This window comes from Equus quagga, chromosome 3 (assembly GCF_021613505.1).
Source record: "Equus quagga isolate Etosha38 chromosome 3, UCLA_HA_Equagga_1.0, whole genome shotgun sequence".
Classification (NCBI taxonomy): Eukaryota; Metazoa; Chordata; class Mammalia; order Perissodactyla; family Equidae; genus Equus; species Equus quagga.
The window spans coordinates 123787814-123813904 of record NC_060269.1 but is presented as its reverse complement, the minus strand read 5'-3'; the positions used below and the strand labels follow the sequence as shown (position 1 = coordinate 123813904).

Genomic DNA, 26091 nt, shown 5'->3' with positions numbered 1-26091 from the left:
AGGTTTATTTTCTCTGTATCTATATATGCCAGGAGCATGTAAATCAACTAGAATTTTACAGTACACATTTAATTAGCCTTCAGGAAAATGAGAAAACGTATTTATAAATAGGACATTCCTCAATAGTGCTATGCTTTTACGGAACTTTCTCCATTTAAACTTGAGCTGCTTTAAGTACTACTCAGTTTTCAGTTAATAGTTTCTATCTTAAAATTACTTGTTTTTTTGTAAATAGAATGGAAATAGTTCTTTCTTGGCTAGGATCTCAGGACAAATGTCAAGGCACACCAGCAGCTAAGCACTAGGGCAAAAACCTTAACCAACCCCACCCCACGTTTAAATCCCTTGGTCTCCAGAGACATTAAGAAGCCGCTTTATCTTGGGCAAGACAGGACTGGGTTACTGCATCAAAATTCTGGTAAATCAGCCTAGAAGAGGCCTTTGATAGAAAGTAACTTAAAACAATGCTTTTGCCTTTCATGTTTCAGAGGAATTGTTCACCTCCTCAACACATGTCCCTAACGTGAGAACACTCCTAAATAATTCCAAAGTCATGGGCTTGACCCTTGAAGACAATCAGCTTACTGCAAGTGGTCACAAAAGGCTTAAGTCATGAAAATATGCACTGAAACACCTCAAATTCAAAATAATCCAAGGGAGGAGAGAGGGAAGTAAATACAGGCACAGACAAAATAGATGAAATAAAACTGGCCACAAGTGGATGATTACTGCAGTTGGGTAATAGGTACTGGGAAGTTCCTATACAATTCTACTTTTTTTATATTTTGAAATTTTCCATAAGCATTTAATTTATAAATCAGTATTTCCCTATTATAACTAGTATTTGTGATAGCAATATGACTCGGCATAAATTAAGCAACAGTTTACAGGTGACTTTTTATGCATCATAAAGGACACAAGTGCAAGCATGTAAAGCTCTCAAACCATCCACTCCTAAACAACTCTTAGCACAGAAAACCAGTGAAATAATGCACTCTGTTTGTTGGGAGGGCAAATGCAATTGCTCATGTCTCAGATCCGGGTCATTTCCTCCTTCCACTACAACTGACAAACCTTTCCTGGTCGAGTCCGGCTGTGATAAGCAGTTGAGTCACTGTTTCTATATGTGCTGCCGGAATTTTCCAGTGCTGTTAACCAATTTATGATTTGCTGTTAGAACCTCAAACATTCCAGCTCGTACTGGGTGGGTTTAATTTACCTTACTTCACATTTGGGGAGTCAAATTTAATTGCCTATTTATAAATTTAGAAAAGGTTTAAAGCAGGTATTGTAGTTTCACTACATTGTGTTTCCTAGAACTATGCCATGGAACTATAATCTTACATATAGGATTCCTTCCTTGGGAAATAAACTTCTTAGAAGTGCTTCTTAATTAGGCCAAACACTCTTAGAAGCAAACAGTAAAACAGTAAAGTTATCAGTGTTATATATTTTTATCAGATCACTTGGTATCAGTGGTATCCTCAGAAGTACTAAAATAGAAAATGTCAGCTTTCTCATTTCTCTCCCCCCAATTCGCCTTCCTTTCCCCAGAGGTAGGACAGTTAACAGTCTGGTGGTAATACTTCCAGGTCTTTTTATATCTATTTACACCCTTAAAAATATATATACACATATATCATTTTGATGGTTTTATGAGATCATATACATGTTCTGTAACTTGCTTTTTTGTAACAGAAAAAGCCTTGGAGACTTTCAACATATAAAGCTCCATTCTTTTTAATGGCTACACAATACTCCAAAACATGAAAACACAATTTTAGCAGTTCTTTGGTAGAGATTGCTTAGGGTCTTTCCAACTTTTTTGTTAATATAATGTTGCAAGAAACATCTTTGTGCCCATACTTTTGTAAACAGAGTACAAAAAAAAATGAAATTTCTAGTTCTAAGGGCATTCACAAAAAGTCTTTACCAATTTTTATTCTATCAATAGCACATAGTACATATTACTAATTGTATAGCATAGTAATTACACAGTATTATTATTAATAGTACAATAATATATGAATAGACTCAATTAAAAAGCTTGTTTGCCAGGAAGTCAGGCCCCCAAAATACATCACATTGTTATTTTCTTTTTTTTAAAAAATGTTTTTAATGTTATTATTTAATTTTTTTGAAGAAGAAGATTAGCCCTGAGCTAACATCTGCCAATCCTCCTCTTTTTGCTGAGGAAGACTGGTCCTGAGCTAACATCCGTGCCCATCTTCCTCCACTTTATACCTGGGACACCTACCACAGCATGGCTTTGCCACGCGGTGCCATGTCCGCAACCAGGATCCGAACCGGTGAACCCTGGGCCACCAAAGCGGAACGTGTGCACTTAACTACTGTGCCACCTGGCCGGCCCCTCATTGTTATTGTCTAATTCTAACGAGGCTGAGCATCTTTTCAAGTTTATTGGCATTTATATTTCTTCTTTTTCAAACTCCTTTTGTCTTACTGATTTTAGAAGCTCTATATATTATTGAGTATTAATCCACTGTTATATCATAGTAAGACTGAGAGTTTTTTATGGGTTATTTGCTTCTCTTCTTCTGGTGGCTCCAGAGCCAGATTAATAAGGGTCTATTTTCACACATTTTTCTACTTAAATGTTTATCTATCTTCTCAGACTATTAGCTAAAGAGTTAATAAAACTGCAAACCACAGAAAAATAGATTTAACATCCCAAGACAGCAATTGAAAATAACATCCAATGGTAATATGAAATATTATTTGGAGAGTATTTTAATTTTCTTTGTTTTAACTAACACATTGATTTCTTCTAGGGACATGCTGGAGGAACTGAAGGGTAATGACAAACCCTGCATCTTCTTTGGACAATTTTACTTCAGCTCTTTTATTTTGGAGCTATTTTTTGTTGCCATAGGGGTTAAGGATTCACATAAAGGAAAAAAAAATGTCTTCTAAGCCATTAAAGATTTAGGGGGGAAACTGTTTATAGATTTGTATGTGTGAGTGAGAGTTCATTTTGGTTCCTCTTACACAAGAAAATATTTGATTCAGGATATATCCTTTTAAGAGGCTATTATAGTCTAAATTCCTTTTTTAAAAGAAGGTATTTTACAAATACCTAGGGGTAACAAAAATTCCCAAAATGTAACAAAATGTCAACATAAGTTTCAAGATTATAAAAGTAATTTTCAAATGCATTAGCTATTTTCGTAATACATTGCAAAAGAGTAAATATTTTAAAAGTGGTCTTAACACAACTGCTTGGGAGAATCAGTCATGAATTTTTAAAGCAAATAATCCAATCATATGCTAGATTAACCCACAACAGTTCTCCACATTAGTCTGGAATGGAACTACCATTACATGACTTTTACCTAAAATGGCTTACTTGTTTACTTCTTGCTTTACCAATGGCTAGCAAATTTCCTACCAGTAGCTAAATGTAACAGAAGCAGGAAAAAAATTTAAAATAATACAAGAGGACTAAGAATGATACGGTCATGAGATCTGAATAAAAGACAAAACCCTGAAAGGTGATTAAAAATTGGGGCCAGTCAGTGGCGTAGCGGGCAGGTTCACCCGCTCCGCTTCAGCGGTGCGGAGTTCACTGGTTTGGACACTGGGCATGGACCTACACACCACTTATCAAGCCATGCTGTGGCAGGCATCTCACATATAAAGTAGTGGAAGGTGGGTATGGATGTTAGCTCAGGGCTACTCTTCCTCATCAAAAAAAATAATAATAATAAAGAGGAGGATTGGCAGCAGTTGTTAGCTCAGGGCTAATCTTCCTCCAAAAAAAAACTGTCAAAAAAAAATTAAGGACTAGTAAACTAAATGGTAAATAAATCTCTTACGTCTCTAAGAGACAAAAAAGTTAATAGCCAAGAATCTAAATAAATTTTTGAAATAGGTAAAGCCCAAGGGAAAAGATAATTCCCCAAAGAGACACTATAGCTAATTAATAAACACAAAAAAGGTCACCTTAACCAACTCATCGAATAAATGCAAATTAAAATGTGAACTTTCACCTAAAAACAAAACACAAAAAAGGACAATGAAAGTTTAGTCATACATTGCTAGAGCTACAACTAACTGTTACAACTCTTGTGGAATGTAATTTGGCAATATGTATCAAGAACTATAAAAATGTTCTGAGGCCTGCCCGGTGACACAGTGGTTAAGTGTGCACGTTCCGCTTTGGTGGCCTGGGGTTCGTTGGTTTGGATCCTGGGTGCAGACATGGCACCGCTTGGCAAGCCATGCTGTGGTAGGCGTCCCACGTATAAAGTAGAGGAAGATGGGCATGGATGTTAGCTCAGGGCCAGTCTTCCTCAGAAGCAAACAAAGGAGGACTGGCAGCAGATGTTAGCTCAGGGCTAATCCTCCTCAAAAAAAAAAAAAAAAAAAAGGTCGTTTATCAATGACGTGTGTTATCTGTGGATTGCTTTAAAATACTCCAACAGAGCGGGGGAAAGTAGAAGGAAGGAAAGAGACAATTCTTCCTTACAGAATTCCAAATAGTATTAGTAGATTTATCCCCCTCTACAAGGTGAAACTTAACCCTCCCCCAACCTTGAGTGTGGACTGGACTTAGTGACTCACTTCTAAATGATGGAATATAGAACAAGAAGGTAACTTTACAGCATAGAAACCTAGCAGCCACCACCTTAACTAAAAGATCAAGGTAAACATCATTAGTGACGTCATGTTGATATCATGTACCCTTCGACGTGATGTGATGAGAAAGGCACTTCACTGTGGTATTCCTCCCAAAAACCACAACCCCAAGTCTAATCATGAGAAAAATCATCAAACTCAAATTGGGGGGAATTCTGCATAATACCCAACCAATACTCCTCAAAACTGTCAAGAATATCAAAAACAAGGAAAGCCTACAAAACTATCACAGCCCAGGGGCCAGCCTGGTGGCACAGCATTTAAGTGTGCACGTTCCACTTCCCAGTGGCCCAGGGTTTGCCGGTTTGGATCCTGGGTGCGGACATGGCACCTCTTTGCAAAAAGCCATGCTGTGGTAGGCATCCCATGTATAAAGTGGAGGAAGATGGGCATGGATGTTAGCTCAGGGCCAGTCTTCCGCAGCAAAAAGAGGAGGATTGGCAGTAGTTAGCTCAGGGCTAATCTTCCTCAAAAAAACAAAACTATCACAGCCCAGAGGAGACAAAGCAGACTAATACTACTTTCAGGTGACCCTAGGAAAGTCCTTATACATGATAAAAAGAGATTATTACTGATATTTTATTTACCTTAAATTAGTAATATTGGGTACTATTAATTCCACAGTCATCCACTGTCCTGCAGAAACTTTTTTGGATTGCCCTCCTTATAATTCTACCAAGAGGCTTCACCCTGAGATAACATATGTTGCCAATCTTCCTCTTTTTGCTTGAGGAAGATTGTCACTGAGCTAATATCTGTGTCAATCCTCCTCCATCTTGTATGCAGGATGCCACCACAGCATGGCTTCATGAGCAGTGAGCAGGTCTGTGCCCAGGATCCAAACCAGCAAACCCTGGGCCACTGAACAAGAGTGTACAAACTTAACCACTATGCCACCACCAGGCCAGCCCACTCTCTTCCCCCCACACACCCCCAAAGCCCAGAGCATGGCTGTATATCCCAGTTGTAAGTCCTCAGAGTTCTTCTATGTGAGCCACTGCCACGCATGGCAACTGACAGACAGGTGGTGTGGTTCCTGGACTGGGAAATGAACTGAGCTTTAACTACTAGGCCACCAGAGCTCGCTCCTTATAAACTAATTTTGATTTGAGGCCGATTACTATGTATTAGGCATTGCTGTCCTTCTATGCAATCATTCAATCCCTTTACTTTATGACTTGTAGTCTCTGGCCCCTCTCCATTGTGGTCCCAACATCAACTGAATGCATGACTTGGAAAGGTCTTTTCCTTTCATTTCCTTTGGAAAAAAATCGTCCCTGCTACCCACATCAGAACATAACAGGGGCCGGCTCTGTGGCCGAGTGGTTAAGTTAGCGCGCTCCCGCTGCGGCAGCCCAGGGTTGGGATCCTGGGCGCGGACATGGCACCGCTTGTCAGGCCACATTGAGGCGGCGTCCCACATCCCACAACTAGAAGAACCTGCAACTAAAATATACAACTATGTACCGGGGGGCGGGTTTGGGAAATAAAGCAGAAAAAAAAAAAAAAGAACAAAATGCCAGCTTCTCCTCTACACATCTCAGATCCATTCTCTACCAAAAAAAGAGGATGACGACGAAGAAACGAAAGCAGTCAGTTCTAAGAATCCAGAACTACTGCAACTTGATTTTTCCTTTATTTTTCTCAAGGCTGAATTAAAATATGTACCCTTATTTCACCTCCCTATTCTTCTGCCAATCTCTAGTTTCCTCCCTTCTTCAATAAAGGTTCGTTCCCTGTTCCTGCTTCCAAGAGCAATATTACTAAGAAATTCATTTCCCTCATAAGAAATGAGTCAGAAATCCAGTATTTTCAATATGAAATTCTTGTGCTTAGGAGAAAAAAGTATACAGAATTACTATATGCCCAGGATTTAAACCTAGGGAAGAACTATTCTACATTAAAATGATTATACTGGTTCCGTTAAGGTCATGACATGATGTTTTTTCTTTTTTGTTTTCCTAATCTTCTATACTACATGTTACTTTTTGAATCAAATTACATACTTACATATGGGTATGTAAATTTGTAAATATATGTAAACATTTACAGACACATGTAAACAAAAGACTCTACCCAAAATAAATACTAAAGGTTGACGCCAAAACTCCCACATATTAATAATTGAAAGATAAATTTTTATCTATGGAGAGATGTTTACAAATGGTCGAAACCTTAAGAATTTAGTATTTAAAAATAATTATATAATTGGTTGCCTCTGGAAAGGGAACCTAAGTGGTGTGGGGACAAAAGTAGTAAGGAAATTTTTCACTATACACCATTCTGTGTCTTCTGAACTACTAAAAAACTATTAACTTTCTAAAGAATAACTTAAGTAAGCTTCTTGTTCTTCCCCCTACCAGAATTATTAGCGCTAAAGACAAATAATTACATCTCAATTTTCTGTTGAACTGAACATGCCAAATTGTCTTAACCCTCTATCTGACCGTCTGTCATCACCGAATGTGCTGACTAGAGTTAATACATAATAAAAGTGATTCTAAACTCTAAGCAAATGTGTTACAAAATGAACCAAATCCTGTCACCAATGAGAAATGATCAAGCATATAAACAGACCATACAATGGATACTTCTAAAGTCAGCCTTTGCCCTAAACCTTAGGTAATCAATCATTCTTTGCAAAATCAGTTTTCGAAGTTTACCTGTCCCCTCCCCTACTCACCCTCTGGTGGAAGTTTTAACAATTATCAAAACACTGACACAATAGTATATATACCACAAACTGGGTATAAGTTTTGTCAAATTCAGTTTAAAATAAAGGCAATTGGAAATTCATTTTAAAATTCATTTAAAAATACACATAAAACAAGAAAAAAAAGGAAAAAGATGAGGACTAGACTAGTTTTGTTCCAGGTGTTTTCTCAAGGCACATCCAGAATGAGACATCTCAATGCACACCATAGCTGGATGGCAAGCAGAAAAAAGAAGGCAGAGGGAGAGGGACAAGAAATAACATTACAACCCAGTAAATAAGAAATCAATCCGTTGTCTAGAATTTTCTGATCAACCATAAAATGTATTTACATTTATATATCAAAACTTGAATCACAAATAAGTGATGAAGGAATCAATATTTTAATAAACGTCCCTAAGAAAACCAGCTAGCGATTAAGAAAGAAATAAACCCATCAGTAATTCTAAAAGCCAATTTAGGTGAATATTTATTTGATACTTGTGGAAGAACTTCCTAAAGATACATACAATGAAAAATATCAACAAATTTACAATATAAGACTGTGTGCCTAAGGAAAAAAAAAATCCCAAATAAAATTAAAAGAGCAAAAGAATTAAGAAAAAAACATATTCCACTAATATGGCTGGCAAAGACAACCTAAACACAGAGGCTATGCAAACAGATTGTTAAACTGGAGATTGCCTTTGAGATTACAAACTTAATAACTTATGGCAATACAAATCCAGAAGTTAAAAAATGTCCATGTGCTCTAAATAATTCTACGTTTCTATAAAAAAAAAAAAATGTGAAATACAAGGATTTATGTACAAAGATGGTTATCATAGCTTTATAATAGTGAAAAACTGGAATAATCTAAATGTCTGGCTAAAAGAGAATGTTTAAATTATGATACATACTGTGAAGTATTATGCAGCCAAAGGTTTCATTTTCCTTCATAATGACATGGGGAAATGATCACAACATGATATAAAAGTATATTAAATAGGATACAAAAATGAGCATAGCACATGCACATGTTTAAAAAGCACAGGAAAACACATACTCAAAAAAGTTGAAAGAAAACATACCAAAACTTTAACATCGGTTATCTCTGGGTGACAGACTTTTACTTTTCACTTTGTACATTTTATTTTTCAAATATCATATAATGATCATATTGTAACCCTTATAAGTAGGAAAAAAATTTTGGATACAGCAGCCAAATCCAGGAAAACCAACTCAGATTTTTTAATAAAGAATTTAATAAATAAATGGCAAAAAGTAAATAAATAAAACAAAGACATGGCAAGGATATGGTTACAGTTTAAGAGATTTAAGGGATATCAATGAAATGCCTTGCATAAGACCTTGTCTGAATCCTATTCAAACACACCTAATAAAAGGACACTTATGGAACAACCAGGAACTTTGAACACAACGGATTAAATGATATTTAGGAATTATTAATTTTTTTAAACATAACTACGTCAATCATCACATCTAAAAAGAGTCCTTATCTCTGAGAGATCCCACTAAGTATTTTCAGTTAAAGAGATATAATGCCTGGGATCTAAGTGAAAATAATCCTGCAGAGGAGGAGGTATAGACAAAATAAAACAGCCCTGAGCTGAATAACTGTTTAAGCCACTTGATGGGTACACGTAGATTCATTATATTATTCTACTGTTTAGTACTAAAAATTTCAGAACTACTTTTTTAAAAATACATTTTTATAGAAAAACAAAACAAAAACTCCTCACCTCCCCCCCATGCAAACATAAGGCTCTTCTTGAGAAAGTAAAGATAACCAAGGCCGATTCGAGGTCAGAGGATGAAAACTGTTTCTAACGTGATTTTACGAAAGTGATTTATGATGAAATCACCCTTTCAAATAGCCAGCCAAATCTTTACAGTGATCAAGAATGATATCAAAATTCTTTTCACTTAAATAAAAATAAAAACCCACAGCAAGAGTAAAATAAAAAGTAACAATTTAGAACGCGTACAATTTGTTTTTATAAGACAGAAAATAGAGATGCTGATCAACGAAATGGGGAACTCAGAAGAAGCATTCTATACTTTTTTATCTAAAAAGCACCAATTCTATTGATTAAAGCTCCAAAGTTATAAAACCAAGAAAGTGAAACAAATGCCAGAAACTGCTGGAATTGCCCCCAGGACATTCAGGGAGGCTACACTTGAGTTTGCTCTCTACCCTATTTTTAACCTCATTCCCAATTATATCACAGAGGTAACTACTCACCGCTAAAAATAATTTTTTTCTAGAGATAGCTTTCTGACTCCAAGTTTTTATCCAGTAGCCAATTAGAAGATTGATCAACCAAATGAGCAGAGATATCCCAAAATTCTGGCTACCTTTCATATTAAACAAAGAGAACAAAATATTTGTCTATCAATTCCAGTAATACTATCATTATTATACTACACACTAATATACTACAATTAGTAGTTGGGATTACTTTTACCAGATGACCTAACATCTCGATGTAATAAGGTTTTCAAATTCACTCATATACAGTACTTTTTTGCAACATATTCACTTGCTTTATTCTTTTGTCAGAAACGGATCTCAATCAAGCATTGCCATACCTAATAATAGTTTATATTTGCCTGTAGCTTTACTAACTACTTTCATATCCTAACAACAGCTTTTCTAACAAAGTCAAAGCAGCAAAATTATTCCTGTTTTAAAATGAGGATAATAGGTTTAGATAAGCTAGCAATTTGGACATGATCACACACCCAGTACAGGACAGACGTTGGACAGGAAGTCACAATGTAAATTCCTGACCAGGCCTCATTCCACATCTGTCAGATATGACCAATCATGCTAGTTACATTTGTTTCACTCTTATAAAGACAACTTTAGAGCAGTAGAGAAATTAGATAACTATCAACTGACTTCCTATTACTTCTTAATAATGACATCCTTTTCTCTTAAACTTTATTTGCATCTCTGATAAGAAGCAGGTGAGTAAAGGACACAGCCTCAAGCTCAAATCAGTCAATCACTATTTGTTAAAAACTGTGCTAAAGCTATGCCTGGGAGAAGTCAAAGACACTTTAAAAATGTAAATGTTGAAATAAACCCCATTATATACCCAAATATCACAATTCTCTGTGCTTTGGAGCTAAGACTCTCTGAATTCTATAATGACAACTTCCCGAGCTAACACCTGTTGTCAATCTTCCTCTTTTTGCTTGAGGAACATGGTCATTGAGCTAACATCCGTGCCAGTCTTCCTCTATTTTATGTGGCATGCCACCACAGCATGGTTTGACAAGCGGTGCTAGGTCTGCGCCCAGGATCCAAACCTGCGAACCCCAGGCTGCCAAAGAAGAGCACATGAACACAACCACTCCACCACTAGGCCGGCTCCTATCATGACAAATTTTTTTTTTTTTTTTAAGGAAGATTAGCCCTGAGCTAACTACTGCCAATCTTCCTCTTTTTTTGCTGAGCAAGACTGTCCCTGAGCTAACATCCATGCCCATCTTCCTCTACTTTATACGTGGGATGCCTACCACAGCATGGCTTTTGCCAAGCGGTGTCATGTCCACACCTGGGATCCAAACCAGCGAACCCTGGGCCGCCAAGAAGCGGAACATGTGAACTTAACCGCTGTGCCACCGGGCCAGCCCCCCATGAAATTTTTAAAATTAAAGCAATTATAGCTACAAACTCCCTTTAATACTCCCTATACTGATCCAATAAAGGTGACCCTATATAGTTCCATCTAGAAGTAGCTATTTATAAAACATAATAAAAACCACCTCTGAAATTCTTATCATAAAATATTTTTATAGCGTAACAAAAAGCTTAAAGACACTCCTTCAGAGGGTATACTATTCAAAAGGAAGAGACTAGAGCAGGCTAGATCGAATGACAACAAAATGTTTATTTTCCATAGAGTGGAATGGGAATGTACAGAAGAAACAAGGTCAGTGTGACCAGGAAGCTTGTGCAAGATATCACTATATAGATCAGGTAAAAATTAGAGGATGCCAAGTCTTCATTTATTCATATTCAACAAATCACAACTTCACAAGTGGTACTATCAAAACTTTGGGGATGTAGCAGTTCTCACCCACCAATTAAAAGAGGAAAGAACTGAGGCCCAGAGAGCTTCGGTGATACCCAAAGTCAGACAGCAGAGGTAGGATTCATGCCCACATCTTCTCTCACTTCTCCTTTCCTAAGAAGGATATAGCTAACACGTCCTCAGGGGACTAAGTAACTGGCAGAAGTGTTCAGAGGGGAATATAGACGAAATAAAAGGCAGCCCCTACCTCCAAGAGCTTGCACTCAAGTTAATAATTATAATTAATTCGTATAATAACAACAATTACATGCCAGTATATAATTAACAGCCAAAATAAATGTCACAAATGACTTCTGTGATAACCTCTCTGAAGAAAGCTCAAAATCAAAGAAAAGAACTACTTCTCTCCTTAACCTTGTATCCCATTGCTATTAAAAGCTTAACTCTTTAAGGTCATCAAGAATTTATCTCCTTAATTCTTCCATGTCTCTGCAGCACAGGACTCTGTTAAGGACCACCCCTCAGCTGCCACCACTGTTCTGGAAATTCTTAGTTAACATGACCATATTTTCCTACGTCTCAGATATTACCTTCTCTTTCCTCAGTGACCCTTTTTTTTGCTTACCTATATTTCATTGTATTCTAGGAATCACCTTAGCCAACACTTGCTAAAACATCATGGGACAGCAGAAAGAATATATCCTAGATAAATGATTCACGTTATAGCACCACTGAGAAATGGGTAAATTAGCCTCTCTGTGACTTTAGTTTCTCTATCTATAAAACAGGAGTGACAACTGGAACTAGTCATTTTCAAAGGTTGTTTTGAGGATCAAGTGAGAATTTGTAAGAGTGCTTTATAAACTGTAAAGTACTCTGGGCCAATTCAACTTTAAGCCCTTACATTTGAAATGTATCCTCAACCCTCAGCCCAACCTCTCAGTATACTGCCCTGGAGTGTTTTTACTCCCCTGGGGCTCAGCTATCACTCTTCTGCATAAAAGCGAAAGGGAAGAAAGAAGTCTTCTGTTGTGAATCTTGGTCCCTCACCTACGAATTTCCTGTCCTTCCCTGGCTGTTCCTTACTCTTGTATGATCCCAAAGAGTCTCTCAAGGTCCAGGGGTAAAATTCATTATAAATGGTCAAAAAAAGAAAAGGTTCTCAAATGAATCATCTGTTTATATTCAACACCATAACCAAAAGTTTCATATTCTGAAAATGTTTTCTAAAATTTCTATGAGTACTTATTAGTCATATTCTGAACAAAAAATTTCAAACGCAGGAAAAAAGCCTGTTTTTCACAAGTTAGAAACAGAAAAATTCAATAGAACATATAAAAATTCCATACTAGGTGATCCCAAATCATAGTGAATATAAGTTACTCATAAATGTTAAGAAAGCAGTTTTCAACAGCTGTATTACAAAATACTAGTATGTTCTAAAATTGTGAGGTACATCACAAGTAATGTCACAAGTATGTGAATGATTTCTATCATTCACGTAAATGAGAGAGGAATCAAGACCTTTTCTCAGTATCACTCATTCACTTGCTTGCCTACACAATTTTTTGAGCCGAAAGGAGTTCCAGCTACGACTCTCTCAGCTCATGTAACTCACAGCCTCTCTCTCATCCATGCCACAACCAAGATGAATGTCTACACACAGATGCACGTAACGACATTCATGATGACAAGAAAAATGCTTAGAACCACTGAGATAAAGAAAGCAATGTCATTAAAAAATAAAACTTGAATAAACACCACAGATGTTTTTAAAAGTCTTAAAAATTTCACGCAAGTCAGTTTCTTCTACATTACCTTTGCTAACAGTAACAAAGCAACAAAATATATACTATGGAAAAAATTAACTTGCTTTTTAAAAAGAATGTTGTAAGATAAAACAAGATAGCGGCCAGAACACCGACCTCTGGTTCATATACCATGAAGATGCTTACTGCATCCCTAACTTGATTTGAAGCACCTTTGTTAGCTGTTAAATTTTGAAAATGCTGCACCTGTAATATTTGTCAATGAGCGCAGTCAAGCAAAAACCAGTTTCATTCTGCATTTTAATAAAGATAAGACTCCCATCTGTGCTTTGACCTAAATTTAAAAAAAGGAAATGAAAATTCAATATGAAAATAAGCAACGAGAATGTAACTTTCTCCAAAAAAAAGCACTGAAGTTTAAAATGTAATAAATATAAACCCTACCATTCACCCCCAAATTGGTTTTAGTTTAGAAAAATATATACTTTTCCAAGGAGCTGAAACTTTTTATTTTAAAAGCACTACACATTTACAGTTTAAAATTCAAATACAGAAAGGTTAAAAAAAAATCCACAAAAGTAAAAGGTACTCTCCTCTCCTCAGAGGCAACTTCTATTAAAAACTTTCAGGTAAATTTTCTAGGCATTGCAAGTGTGTGTATGCTGTGTATGCTTGCTGAATTATGATTAAAATCACTACACTTCAAATCATAAAAATGTCTTAAATATGATTTTTTTTAAATAATTAGACTGATGGCTCTAATTATTCGGGGCTTGGGTCAACTATTTAAAGTCATGGTTCATTACAACGTTATTTCTAATGGTGAAACTGGATACTACATTCATGCCCACATTACATGAGAACTTTGAGTAAATCAGTTTACTCAAAGTATCTCATAAAATGTAGCCAATTAAAATCAAGTTTGGAGAGTTTCTAAGGCCATAGTGAAAAGCTCATTACATTAAACCAAGGAAAAAAATAAGGATACAAGCTTATGTGGGCATTACATCTCATTTACAACAAAGATGAACTAAAAAATAAAATACTGGAAGGAAATACATGTACAGAGAGGACTTCTGAATGAGAGATTACAGACTGTTGTTGGCCTTATATATTACTATCCTTTGCAGCTTTTCAATAACAAACAAGTCTTGTGCTTAAAAAAAAGAAGGGCTATTAGAAATGTATACCCAATTTAGGTTTAAACAGAACAAAACAATTCGTGAAAGTAGTTCTACTAGAATATTCTCACCTAAAACCTAAAATAAGTAGATTCACTTATTACAACCTTCATGATTCTGTAGGACAAAAAGACTAGTCCACATTGTTGTAGTAGAAAGGACATGAGCTTTGAGTCAAGGGAAAATTGGGCTTGAATCCCAACAGTACTAATTGGCTTTACCTTGGGCAACTTAACCTAACTAACCAGAACCTGTTTCCTCCAGTGTAAATCAGGGATAACAATATTTGACATGGAGGGCTGATGTGTCAGCTAAACATCAAGTATGCAAAGGAGGTCAAGGGACTGGCATACATACTCCATAAACAGTAAATGCCATTACTGTTGCTATTCAGGCAAGTAATTGTTTTTTCATTTCAACTCAAATAATTTCCAGCACTCTTTCAAAATAGCTTTGAAAGTGCCCAAACTGTTCTTTACCCAACTACAGGAGCAACCATTCACAAGGTTAGTATTTGTTGTGTGGGCCAAAACATGAATATGCACAGACGTACCAAAAGAATTTCTTTACTTATAAGCCTGAGGTGGTAACTGTCTAAGTTTTACAACTTTAAAAATATCCTTAAAGCCACAATGTAATAAAGAGTGCTTAATTTTCAGCAAAATCTTTACAACCCATATACTAATATATCACTATTTATCATCAGCAATTTAGGGTCTTGTGTTGAAGTTTTTATTCTAAGTCTTATTAAATTATATAAAAACGATTATTACAAATAATTCTTTTTAGCAATGTACTTGTTTTTTAACAAATACAAATTAAAGTTGAGATTTTTCTTCATTTATTTATTCTGTCAACAAGCCTACTGATTGCCTAATTGGTCCTCCCTGACCTCATGGGCTTCCCAATCAAATAGGCAAGACAGCCACAGACAATTAAATATGGAAGGTGAAGAGACGGGAGGTACACGTGGCTATTCACAGAAGCCTCAGGCGGGTTAGGAGAGAGCTCTGGTAAGGTCATGTGTGACCTGAGCCTCCACAGATAAACACAGTCAGGCTTAAAGGCTAGGAAGAGAGTAAAGACAACCAGTCTTTCACTGGATTAAGTCCCCCCCCCCCCCCCCCCCCCCCCCCCAAAATCAATGCATCAATCAAATTTAACATTTTTTTTAACTCATTTGGAAAGGGGTCTTGCAGTGAGAAATCTATTCAGTTTATGATGATCCAGTGGTATCCAAATAGTAAAACACTCAAATCAATGGAGAAAATGTAGGAAGAATTCAAATGACCGTACAAGCAGGCAGAAAATGATAGATGGGTTTTTGGTATGTGGAATGCAAGGTAAGGCACAGGAAGGAGAGAATACTCCAAATTTACTTTAAGCCTGATAGGCTCTGAGCACTCAATACAACCTAGAAGTCTTTGCAGAATGTTTCTTGAGGTCATTTCCCAGCTCACAACTTCAGGCAAAAAGGTCAACAAAACAATGGACTTCATTAAAGATAGGACCGGAAATGGGACAGAAAACACTATCTTGCCCTTAACAAAAACACGGCCTATCAAAATCAAAGTACTGCGTACAGTTCTAAACACTGTAGTTCAGAGGCAGTAGGGTACAGTGATTAAGAAAAGAGACGAGTTCAAATCCAACTTTCTGCCACTGACTATGTCTGAGCTCCTTCATTTGTAAAATGGGAGTAGGAATACCTACATCTGAGTTGCTCTACAGTTAAATGAAAAACATCTAAGAGTTTTTAAGCACAGTACCTGACACAGGATTCCCCAAAATGACATCTATCATTACTACTACAAAGCAAGAAGTAATCTCCCAGAGGAAAGCCATTAAAATAGTAAGACATTCTCACACTTTGATGTGCATTAAAATCACCTGAAGGTCTTAGTGAATATGTAGATTCCTGGGACCCATTTCTCCCAGGGATTAACTCTTTAGGTCTAAATAGAATGTGGCCTTTTTCTGGCCCAAACATCAAGTAAGAGAATCAAGGCAATGCACTACAAAAAGCAGCTGAAAAAACTAGGATTCTGCAACAGAAAGAACTGGTGTAAATTAGTAAATTCAAGAGGAATAAAGACATGTTCACCAAGTTCATTCATTCAACCAACATTCCTTGAGTACTTACTATGCAATGAACAGGACAAATTTTCAGTTTAGTTTATAGGGCAGGAGACAGAATATATAAAAAATAAGGACATTCCATACGGTGATAAATGTTAAGAAGAAAATAAAAGAGAATGGAGAGAATTGGGGGGCAATCTCTTTGAAGAGGCAACATCTGAACTGAGACCTGAATGGCACGATGGAATCAGCCACAGTGAGATCTGGGAGAAGAGTAGTGAAGCCAGCACTGGCTTGAAGGGTTCGGCAAGTGCAAATGCTCTGAGGCAGGAGCAAGCCTGGGAGGTTCCAGAAGTCATGCTAGTGGGGCTGGAACCCAGGAAGAAATTGACGTGGCCAGGCTCCAGGGTACTGATCTAGGAAGAGGGATACAAGGTGAGATGAGAGAGGAAGGCAGTGCCAAAACACGGAGTGCTTGGCAAGCCTTGGTAAGGAGTCTGGAATTTCTTCTGAATGCGATGGGAGGCTTTCAAGAAAAGGGTGACATACACTGATTAACATTTTAAAGGATCTCTTAGGCTGTGCTAAGGGGAAAGCACCGTAAAAAGTCAAAGTGGAAGCAGGGAGACCAGGAGGTTACCGCAGTAGACCAGGTGAGACAGTGATAGTTGGTAAAGGTGGTGGCATTAGGGATGGGAAGAAGTGGACAGATGTAGTATATATATTGAACACTATAATTTAAGGCAAATCAAAGAAAACGAACTAAGTCACATAATGAGTTGTAAGCTTCTAGGACTAATTACTCAAGAGATACTGAATGAAAATAGAGATTTAAAGGTTTTAGGTAAGTTTATGACTAATGGACCCAACTGGGTTATCAGCATATTTAGGATATTTCATAGTAGGTACTGAACCTTTGAAGCTGAGGTCAAGGCGACATTTCCTTCTCTTTTGGCACCACTGATAAAGCACTGGACTAAGTGGGCACACATTCAAGACTCAATGTTAATAAAGCAGCACATGATTCATAAAGCAAAATCTTTCAGGACCTTACTGCCAGAGGCCTGGACAGCTCGTCAGCATTTGGAGCATAGTGTAGCTACAGAACAAAACTAAACTTGTACCTGAATCAAATCACTAAATTAGCAAATACTTTGTAAACTTCCAGATTGTCAACTCAGGCTATTCTGGGCCTGCTTTCCCAAAAGTTAAACAAGCAAAGTCTTACTTTGCCATACAATGCACATTAATTTCTTAAACCTTACAATATCATCACATAGACTTGGGAGGAAATCTTTTAAAACCACAAGTTTGATCACTATGGTTTGACAAACATACAGTGAATATTCCCTAAAAATTAAGGCCCAAAAGTTCATATCTGCAAATATTTAAATTTTGTTACTCAAAAAGAGAAGTGCTACTATGTGAAAGAGCTCGTTACAGAAAAGCATATGCGATATGAGACCATTTCTACATAAAATATATAAATGTAAAAAAGGCTAGAAGGACATAAAGCACTGCTAACATTTTGTTGATTTTTGGATGGCAGGAATATCAATGACTTATTTTCTCTTGCTTATCTGCTTTAACCAATATTTTCACCAATCATCACAAATTATTTCACATAAGCAAAAATATTCAGTTATAGCTTAACATTAAAAGGTAAAAAAAAAAAAGGAAGAACCTCAAGAAAGCATAATCTCATTTATCTCAATCAGGAGGATTCCAACTGTGGTACACCCAGGAGGAAGAAATTTGTGAAGAAGAGGTCCATTTCATGCCACAGAAGGACATACCCTTCGAGGGAATAGTCTAAACTCATAAAAACTCTTCCTGCATTTGATAAGGGGCAATAATTAGCACATACTTCTCTTTTTCTTTCTTGCCGTTTACTAAAGAAACACCTCAACTAATGAGTTTTTTGGGGGGGAAGAAATGTTCTTTCTTAAAACCAAGTTAGGACAAGAAGGAGGTTTGGTCTTCTGGTCTCCTTCGTGCTGCCGAGGGCGGGGAAGGCGGCGGGGCTCGGGGCAGGCGACACCAGAGGCATCTGCGTGGCCAGTCACCTGAAGTGGAAGGGAACACGGGCTTCCGGCATCGTCCACAGAAGTGGGCAGCGAGAACGCCTCCTGAGGGTCTCAAGACTAAAACGCTAAAAGGTTTTACGCCGTCCAAGCTACTGCACGTTTAGCTGCCGACATACAGAATAATTGACAATCACGCAAACGAGTGGAAGGACTCTGCAACACACACAGGTATTACGTGCATGAGGCTCATCCGACTGTCTTGATGCAAAACCAAGACATTCTCCCATTAAGGCCCCAGCTTCGACGATTTTGCAAATTGGGACAACTGAAAGCATCCCCCCGACTCTCTACAGCTAACAAACATCACCCTGGCCAAAATCCTCACACACAGAGAAGCAGCCACTTTGGAAACTTCGGCTTTAAACGGCAACATGGGTCTTCAGGTACTCCGGTAACCAGTTCGTCGCACGTTATCTGTTCCAATAAAGGGTGCTACCTCTTTACTGTCAGCTCTGGTTCCGCTGACTGCACAAACAGAAAAAGGGAATCCTTTAAATTCGCAACACAGTAAGGGCTAAAAAGCACCCGCTTTCTGGATGGCAGCTTTCCTGTCTCATCAATCACAACAAAGGACGCATCCTAGTGACTTCACCAAACCCAGAAAGGACCGAGGAACAGACGTAAATGATACAAGAGCGGGTTTCAGGCTTTGTGGGGTTTTCCTTCCAGCTACGACTTTCTCTCTCTTCTTTTTACTCCATCATACGCCTCCACCCAAGTTGACTGTCTGGCCCTAAAAATAAAACCGCCCGTCGCTACCGTCCACTTTCCTGCCAAGCCCCGACTCCGGCTTCCTGTAGAGAAAGCCAAACTGCAGGCTCTCTGCCTCGCTCTTCAACGAGGGGCGCCGGCTCGGCAGCAGCGGGCTTCCCCGGGGGCAGAGCCGCCAGCCCGGCCGGGGAACCACCGAGCCGAGAAGCAGCCCCGCTCTGCCGCAGCCTCCGCAGTCCCCGAGAGCCTGAGGAACCCCCAGGAAAAAGCGGGGTGAGGGGAAGGTGGGCCGGCGAACGGCGGTGGGAGAAGGGGAGACACTCACCCGCCCAGACAACAACCGACGGGGCGGGGAGGATGGGGGCCGGGACCAAGGCTCGGCAGAAAGACCGCCTGGAGCTTCCGGAACCCTGCGGCTGCCCGGGACGCCGCTGCCGCCGCTGCTGCCAGCCGCCGGCTTCCTCCCCTCCTCTGTTTTGATTCGACTGACCACGTCACTCTTAGCCACTAGACCCGGATCTGCCGGCTCCCGCGGGCGGCGGCGCAACAGATAGCAGCGGCTGGACACCCCAGCGGCCCGCCCGCCGAGCATGCGCGCGCCCCGCGCCTGCCCAGTGCGTCCGGGGAGGCGGGGCGGGCGCGTGTGTCACGCTCTTTCTTCTTGGGGGCGCGGAGCACGGAGATTGCAGTTCCGGTCGGGAGGGGTGGGGCCGCGCGCTGCGAGGTGGAGCTGGCCCACGTAGCCTCTGTTTCGTCTGCGCTGGGCAGTGTCTTCTGCTGTAGGCCTCCCTTTGGCCTGTGCTGATGGCTTTCCTTGACCCGCGTCTTTAGGATAGCCGGGGTAGAGGGAGAGGTGGGCGCAGCTTGACGTCTGCGAGGCAGAGGACCCCTAGAGATTGTGGTTTTGATCACCCAGTCCCAGGTGAAAATTGGAGCTCAGGGGTTTAGCCTTGTGTGCAAAAGTACGCCAAATATGACAGTTATTGGTCCCCTTTACCCTGCTTAACATTTTTGTACTCGGACAGCTGGCTAAAATTAAGCTCAAGAGGAATAACAAAGGGAATATGCCACCGAAGATGACTTGCTGGTCGGGAGATATTAGGGACCGGACGGGAAAGCTGTTTTAGGCAACCAGCCCAGGCCCTTGTTACTTTGACCTTAGGGGCTGGAATACTGTTTGTGGGGTAAGAACTTGGCTCCTTTTTAGTTTAGGTTGGTGCTTCCTACTCTCCCATTCTGGCCTCCTTACTCTCCCTGCTAAACTTTTGGGGCTCGGGAAATTCCCCAATTTGGCAAAACTTAGGGCTACTCTCTTTTCTTAAGTTCATGAATTGACAAATTGTCATTAAGACGGGAGCAGTGGTAAAATAAAAGTGTGAGCTCCAAACAGGGATTTCACAAAGGTGCCTCTTTGCCTATCCTGCAGGAGAGGTGAAAGTTAGCTGTAAGAAACTGTCTGCCTGATGCTCACTTGGTGACCTTTTCACCCAACCTGGACTTCTACCTCAGCTATCTGGTTAATTACCTCAACTAGCTGAGTCATCTGCAGCAAATTAGTATAATCTACAAGAGTTTTTGCTTTTTTTGCTGGGAAAGATTCACCCTGAGCTAACGTTGCAGGAGCTTTTTAATTAAAGTGGATATTGAACACAGGTGAAGGTTTCTAGAAAATTAAAGGTTTCTGGTAAAACTCAAAAGTTTCCTAGTTAATTAACAGAGATTACAAGTAGATAGAAGTGAAGCTTCTTGGCCCTTAATCTGCAATCTTGAACTCTACTCAAATTCAGAGATCTTGAGGTGGAATCTAGCGCCCCAGTGAAGTTCGTGGGCTGATCCTGTAGCAGAGGGTCTTTACTCTGTGGAACTTTAATTTGTGGAACAGAAAGCCTTGTATGCTTGAGTGCACCCATGTACACATGTGTTTGAGAACACAGCTGTGTTTAAGAGAACAGTATGGTATAAAACTAGACTTCTTGTGGGTTGTTGCAAACTTGTCAGAAACTGCTTTATAAAGTAAACTGTAGGAAAATCAAGGTATTAGAATCCTTGGGGGGCCAGCCCAGTGGCACAGCGGTTAAGTTCACACATTCTGCTCAGGCGGCCTGGGGTTCACTGGTTCGGATCCCGGGTGCGGACATGGCACTGCTTGGCAAGCCATGCTGTGGCAGGCATCCCACATATAGAGTGGAGGAAGATGGGCACAGGTATTAGTTCAGGGCCAATCTTCCTCAGCAAAAAGAGGAGGATTGGCAGCAGATGTTAGCTCAGGGCTAATCTTCCTCAAAAAAAAAAAGAAGAATCCTTGGTAGCTAGCTTCTAAGATAACCCCCAATGATTCTCACCTCTGGAAATGTAGTCTCCCCCAGCCATTTGAAACAGGGCTACTGTGTTTGGCAGAAGGTGTGTGACTTCTGCGGCTAGGTCATAAAGGCACTGAGTGCAGCTTTCCAGCTCATTATCTTGGATTGCTTGCTCTGTGGGAAGCTAGTCCACTCAAGCAGCCGCACAAAGAGGCCCATGTGGAAAGGAACAAAAGCCCTTACCAACAGTCCACCAACTTGCAAGCCATATAAGTGAACTACCTTGATTGGGCTGATCCTGCAATGCTGGTCGAACATTGGATGACTATCACCATGCACCATCTGCCTGCAGTATCGTGAGAGATAGAAAGGGCCGGCTCTGACCCACACAGTGATATGGGATCTTCTGTGTTTTTTTTACCCCAATCTTTAAGTTCAACCTTTCTGAACTTTAAACAATGGAAGAACAAAAAAGTGTGTGTGTAATTCTCTATGTAAAGAATAACAGAATTCCTATCACAGTACCCAGAACATAGGAGATACTGAATAAATATTTGTTGAATGGACACAAAATTAAAAGACAAACTGGAAAATGTTCAGAATAAATATTGATAATAAAGGAGTAATACCATAATATATAAAGCACTCATTCAAATCAATAAGACATTAATGCCTCCAATACATGTATAGGTATAGAGTATGAACTGGTGGTTTACACACAAAAAGGAGATATAAATGACTAATAGATATGTGAAAAATCTTCCATCTCATTAGTAATCAAAAATGCAGGGTCTGGCCCGGTGGCGCAGCAGTTAAGTTCGCACGTTCCGCTTCTCGGCAGCCCGGGGTTCGCTGGTTTGGATCCCTGGTGCGAACATGGCACCGCTTGGCAGCCCTGCTGTGGTAGGCGTCCCACGTATAAAGTAGAAGAAGATGGGCACGGATGTTAGCTCAGGGCCAGTCTTCTTCAAGCAAAAAGAGGAGGACTGGCAGTAGTTAGCTCAGGGCTGATCTTCCTCAAAAACAAAACAAAACAAAACAAAAAAATGCAAATTGAAGCAAGATTTCCTTTTTCAACTACTACCTTAGAGAGATATTTTTAAATAGGAGTATCTAATGTTTGTACTGTTAGCACTGCTGATAGAAATGTAAGTTGGCAGGTAGCTTTGTGGAAATCAATTTGGCAATATGTATCAAGTTACATAAAAATATCACATCCATTGACCCAATTTCACTATTAGGAACTTAACTAAATAATTTAAAAGAGAGTAAGATTATAAAGATATTAATTATATTTATATGTTGGGAGAAGACTATGGAAATAACCTACATGAACAATGGTAATGAAAAGGATAAATATACTATATTTATATTAGGATCTAAAAAACTTGTGGATAGGAATAATTTTTTTTCTTTGAAGATTGACACCTGAGCTAACATTGTTCCCAATCTTCTTTTTTCTTCTTCTTCGTCTTCTCCCCAAAGCCCCCAGTACATAGTTGTATATTCTAGTTGTGAGTGCCTCTGGCTCTGCTATGTGGGATGCCACCTCAGCATGGCCTGATGAGTGGTGCCATGTCCATACCCAGGATAAGAACCGGTGAAACCCTGGGCTTTGAAGCGGAGCACCCAAACTCAACCACTCAGCCAGACCCCGGAATAATTTAAAATAGAAAGATTAAAGACCAGCCCTGTGGCCAAGTGGTTAACTTTGCACGCTCTGCTTCGGCAGCCCAGGGTTTCACCAGTTCGGATCCTGGGCCCGGACATGGCACCAGTCTTCAGGCCATGCTGAGGCAGTTTCCCACAAAGGAGAGCCATAAGGACCCACAACTAGAATATACAACTATGTACTGGGGGGCTTTGGGGAGAAAAAGGAAAAAAATAAAGATTGGCAACAGATGTTAGCTCAGTTGCCAATCTTGAAAAATAATTAATTAATTAAAATAGAAAGATTATATAAGGAAGTTAATCACATTTTATATGATGGAGAAAAAACCTAGAAATAATCTAAAGGTACGATGGTAATGGGATAGATGAATTTCAAATTATGTTTGAGATTAACAAACTTGAAGGTATCTTCCCTTTCTGAACCAGACCCTACTTTGATTCTTGCTTCAGAAGAAGAAAGAGTTTGTAAATATAAATACATATGCTTTATATAGTCATAAAACTCATTCTGGAAGATATTCCTAAAACGATTGACACTGGTTACTGAGGGGAGAGGAGGCTTCTTTGTGACTGTTTACCCTTTTGTGTGGTTTGAATTTTTTCAGAGTCATACATTATTTTTGCAATGAAAAAAATAATTAATGATTTTTTTTTACTTTAAAAAAAAATTATGGTTGTATTAGTCTGCTCAGGCTGCCATAACTGAATACCACATTCTGGATGGCTTAAATAACAGGAATTTATTTTCTCAACATTCTGGAGGCAGGAAACCCAAGATCGACAGGCCTGCAGGGTGGGTTTCTGGTTAGAGCTCTCTTCCTGGCTTGCAGATGACCATCTCGCTGTGTCCTCACATGGCACTCCTGGTGTCTCTTCCTCTTCCTATAAGGACACCAGTCCTATTGGATTAGAGCCCACCCTTATGACCTCATTTAACCTTAATTACCTCCTTAAAGGCCCTGTCTCCAAATACAATCACAGTGGGGATTAGGGCTTCAATATATGAATTTAGGGGGACACAATTCAGTCTGCAACAGTGGTTATATATATAACATAAAATTTACCATTTTAACAATTTTTCGGTGAACGGTTCTGTGGCATTAAATACATTCACATTGTTGTGCAACCATCACCAACATCTGTCTCCAGAACTTTTTCATCTTTCCCAGATAAAAGTCTATGCCTATTAAACTCTAGATTCCCCCTAAACTAACATCTGTTGACAGTCTTCTTCCTTTTTTCTCTCCCCTGCCCCACCCCCAAATCCCCCAGGACGTACTTGTGTATAATTGTAAGTTCTGCTGGTTCTTCTATGTGAGCTGCTGCCACAGCATGGCTACTGACAGTTGAGTGGTGTATTTCTGTGCCTGGGAACCGAACCCAGGCTGCCAAAGTGGAGTGTGCCAAACTTTAACTGTGAGGCCATTAGGACTGGCTCTGGAATTTCCTTCCTTTTTAAGGCTGAATAATATTCCATTGTATGTATATACCACATTCATTTATCCATCAATGAAAATTTGGGTTGCTTCCACCTTTTGGCTAATATGAATAATACTGCTAAGAACATGGGTATACAAACATCTTTTCAAGTCCCTGCTTTCAGTTCTTTTGGGTAGATACCCAGAAGTGAAATTGCTGAATCATATGGTTATTCTATGTTTAATTTTTTGAGGAACCATCATACTGTTGTCCGCAGTGGCTGCACCATTTTACATTCCCACCAGCAGTGCATAAGGGTTCCAGTTTCTCCACATCCTCACCAACACGTTACTTTCTGTTTTTTTATATTAGCCTTCCTAATGGCTAATATAATGGGTGTGAGGTGGTATTTTATTGTGGTTTTGATTTGCATTTCCCTAATAATTAATGATATTGAGTGTCTTGTCATGTGCTTATTGGCAATTTGTGTATCTTCTTTAGAGATCTTCTTATTCAAGTCCTTTGCCCATTTTTAAATTGAGTGGTTTGTTTTTTTGTTGTTGAGTTATGGGAGTTCTTTGGATATTCTGGATATTAATCCCTTATCAGACATATGATTTGCATATATTTTCCTTATTCCATAGGTTGCCTTTTCACTCTGTTGATAGTGTCCTTTGCACAAAAGTTTTTAATTTTGATGAAGACTGTATTTTTCTTTTGTTGCCTGTGCTTCTAGTGTCATATCCAAGAAACCGTTGCCAAATCTAATGTCATGAAAATTTTCTCCTGTTTTCTTCTAAGAGTTTTATAGTTTTAGCTACTACATTTAGGTCTTTGATCAATTTCCAGCTAATTTTTATAGATGGTATAAGGTAAGGGTCCAAGTTCATTCCTTTGTATCAGGGTATCCACTTTTCCCAGCACCATTTGTTGAAAAGACTGTTCTTACCCCATTGAATGATCTTGGTGCCCTTGTGGATAATCATTTGACCATAAATATAAGTATTTATTTCTGGGCTCTCTGTTCTATTGCATTTGTATATATATCAGTTTTTATACCAGTACCACACTGTTTGATTACTGTGACTCTATAGTAAGTTTTGAAATAAAAAGTGTGAGACCTCCCTCCAACTTTGTTCTTCTTATTTTAAGATTGTTTTGACTATCCAGGATCCCTTGAGGTTTCATATGAATTTTAGGATGGATTTTCCTATTTCTGCAAAAAATGTCTTTGGGATTTTGATGGGGATTGCATTGATCTGTAGATCATTTTGGGTAGTATTGACATCTTAATGATATAAAGTCTTCCAACCCATGAACACAGGATGTCTTTCCACATATTTGTGTCCTAATATCTTTAAGCAGTGTTTTCTAGTCTTCAGTGTACTAGTTTTTCACCTCGTTGCTTAAGTTTACTCCTAAATATTTTATTCTTTTTGATGCTGTTATACATGGA

The 26091-nt window shown here is 38.9% G+C and overlaps 1 protein-coding gene across 1 annotated transcript in view; it reads right to left on the bottom strand.

Annotated features, from left to right (window-relative positions):
- The window catches only part of LOC124237352 (small integral membrane protein 14), a 59248-nt gene extending 39424 nt beyond the window's left edge, over window positions 1–19824 (bottom strand). The window contains exon 1 of the mRNA XM_046656901.1: window positions 19571–19824. The gene's annotated coding sequence lies outside the window, so the exon portion shown is untranslated. The remainder of the gene's footprint in view (window positions 1–19570) is intronic.
- Between the last annotated feature and the right edge of the window lie 6267 nt (window positions 19825–26091).